This window comes from Pristiophorus japonicus, unplaced genomic scaffold (genome assembly GCF_044704955.1).
Source record: "Pristiophorus japonicus isolate sPriJap1 unplaced genomic scaffold, sPriJap1.hap1 HAP1_SCAFFOLD_43, whole genome shotgun sequence".
NCBI classification, from domain to species: Eukaryota; Metazoa; Chordata; class Chondrichthyes; family Pristiophoridae; genus Pristiophorus; species Pristiophorus japonicus.
In genome coordinates this window covers 2673379-2676692 of record NW_027254201.1, presented here as the reverse complement: position 1 = coordinate 2676692, position 3314 = coordinate 2673379, and positions in this window count along the sequence as shown.

Here is a 3314-nt window from a genome sequence, read left to right as displayed (position 1 = left end):
GTTTTGCTCTCCTAATCTGAGAAAGGACGTTCTTGCTAGTGAGGGAGTGTTACGAAGGTTCAACAAGCTGATTCCCGGGTTAGGGTTAGGGTTAGGAGTAGGGTTAGGGTTAGGGTTAGGGTTAGGTTTAGGGTTAGGCTAAGGGTTAGGGTTAGGTTTAGGGTTAGGGTTAGGGTTAGGGTTAGGGTTAGGGTTAGGGTTAGGATTAGGGTTAGGGCTGGCATACGAGGAGAGACTGGATCGACTGGGCTTGTATTCACTGGCGTTTAGAAGGATGAGAGGGGATCTCATTGAAACATAGAACATTCTGAGTGGGCTGGACGTGTTAGGTGCAGGAAGAGTGTTCCCGATGTTCGTGAAGTCCAGAACCAGGGGATATCGTCTCAGGGTAAGGATTAGGACTGAGATTATGGAGAAACTTCTTCACTGAGAGAGATGTCAATCTCTGAAACTCCCTACCGCAGAGACTTGTTGATGCCGGTTCATTGCATATATTCAAGAGTGAGTTGGATATGGCCCTGACGCCTAAAGGCATCAAGGGGTATGGAGAGAAAGCAGAAAAGGGTAATAAGGTGAATGATAAGCCATGATAATATTGAATGGTGGTGCAGGCTCGAAGAGCCGAATGGCCTACTCCTGAACCTATTTTCTTTGATTATATGTTTCCTTTTTTCTGTTCAGATATTTGATAGCGTTCATGTATGAACTGACATAAATCAAAAAGCTGCTGTTGTCGCTCTGTGAGTAAAGAGAGAGACAGCTGTAATATCACCACGACCATGCCAGTCTGAAAAATTCTACTCTCGCAAGCGAGGCAGACTAAAGCCTGGTATGTATTTGGAAGAGAGGCCGACTGTGCATACCAGGTGCTGTCGACTTTTGCTGCCATCACAGGTTGCTCACAACATTCACACAGGCTTCAATCAATCCACCCTTCATTCAATGTCTCTCTCACCCTCTCCTTATTTTTCCAAATCGTTGCTGCCCATTCTCCTGCAGCCACAGAACGTCAAGTGGGTCCACACAAAACCAAACTAAAAACAAAACAACAAATTAACCGAGGAAAACAACACATGCAAACCAATAAGTCCTTGTCATCGAAAGCATCCACGATCAAACTGAGACATTGTGCTATAATTAACACATCGTAGCATATTTCTTCAACAAAGTCGGGACAGGTCTGATTCGTAATTAGGTAGGAGTCTTAATACCGGGTGGACTAGGCTTTTCCAATTAATGGAGGTTTTCGCTGCCTTCATTCAGCACTCCATTTGAAGTTCAATCTTGCGATTTCAACAACTCTCTGTGTGGTTCTCGCTCTCCTCCTCCCTCTCACTCTCCATCTCTCTCTCTCTCTCTCTCTCTCTCTCTCTCTCTCTCTCTCTCTCTCTCTCTCTCTCTCTCTCTCTCTCTCTCTCTCTCTGTCTCTCTCTCTCTCACGCTCTCTCTCTTTCTCCAATGGGCTCGGGCCTGATTTGTAATTGCAATGGAGACTCGGGCTTATACTTTCTCTTTACTGGCAAGAGATGGCATGAAGATAGCCAGAAAAGAAGGAGGGAAGGCAGGTAAAAGGAAACGTAAGAAGTACAAATGCTTTCGAGCTGTTCGATTGCATTTAAGTATGAGTACACAGAAAGCAATTAGCAGCTGTCTGTCGCTCTATGTGCAAAGGGAAAGCCAGCTGTTCGATACCTTCTGCCATACCATTCTGAAAAAGTCTAATTTCCGATATGAAGCAGACCAAGGCCTGGTTATTACTTGGAAGGGAGACCAACTGGGAATCCCAGGTGCTGTAGGCAATTGTTGCCAGCACAGGCTGCTCGCAACATTCCCACTGCCATCAAACAATCAACAAGCTCTTCACTTCTCCCTCCTGCATTTAATTCCTCTCTTACCCTCTCCCCTTATTCTTCCAAATTATTTCTGCCATAGAATGTCAAGCGGTTCCACACACAACTAGACAAAACGAAACAAAAAATACAGCAACAGAATAACTGAGCAAAACAACACATCTAAACCAGTAAGTCCTTGTCATCCAAACCATCCGAGATCAAAGTCAGACATTGCGCAGTAACTACCACCTCGTAGCTGATTCCTGCACCAAAGAAGGGAAAGGTCTGATTTATAATTGGAGTGGATTCTTAATACCAGGTGTATTAGGCTTTTCCTATTAGTCGAAGCTGTTGCTGCCTTCATTCAGCACTCCAATTGATGTTGTTTTTCGATTTTTCCACAACTCTCGCTCTCTCTCTCTCTAACAGCCACAGGCCGGATTTGTATTTAGCAATGGAGGCTCGGGTTTAAACATTGTGTGTGTGTTCACGAGAGATGGCGCGAAGAGAGATTGAAAACAAGGTGGGAAGGCAGGTAAAAGAAAATGTAAGAAGTACAAATGCTTCCGAGCTGTTAAATAGCATTCATGTCAGAGCTGACAGAAAGCAATAAGCAGCTGTCTGTCGCTCTTTGATTAAAGAGAGAGCAACATGTTATATTGCTACAGGCTTACCAGTCTGAACCTGTCTGATCTCGGATCCGACGCAGAGTAATGCCTGATTAGTACTTGGAAGGGAGATCGACTGCAAACACCAGATGCTGTAGAGATATGCTGTCAGCACAGGCTGCTCGCAACATTCACACTGCCGTCAAACAAACAACAAGCTGTGCGCTTCTATCTGCTGCATTCATTTTCTCTCCTACCCTCTCCCTTTTTTTATCCAAATCTTTGCTGTTCATTCTCCTGCTGCCATCCATCGTCAAGGGGGTCCACACACAACTAAACAACAAACACAGCAACAAAATAACCGAGCAAAGCAGCACACCCAAACCTGTAAGTCCTTAGCATGCAAAACATCCTAGATCAAACCGACCACTTCTGTCCCTGGCCGAAACGATTAAGTAACGGCCGCTGCTGACCCTGGCCAAAGGGACCCCGTTCCGGCCGCTGCTGTCCCTTGCTGAAGGCCCACCGCCTAATCAGATCCAGCATCAACATTAACATTGCCACAAAGCAGAGGGGACAGCAGAAGCTGTTCCACAAAAAGTTAATGCCGGGGCACTCAGAGAGCAAGCTAAGAGAGCCTTATACAGCCAGCGCCTCACAGCCAATCTGGCGTGCCTTGATGACACTGAGATGCTGAATCCCCATAGCGCTTGGTCTGCCCTCGAGAACTCTATAACCAGTGCCTGTCAAGAGACATTTCGTAAACCAGAAAACACCAGGAATGGTTGATGAAAATGATCAGGAGATCGAAGAACTAATAAATTGCAAGCGCAATACATTTCTGACCATCAACCAACAGCCCAACTCGAGAGCT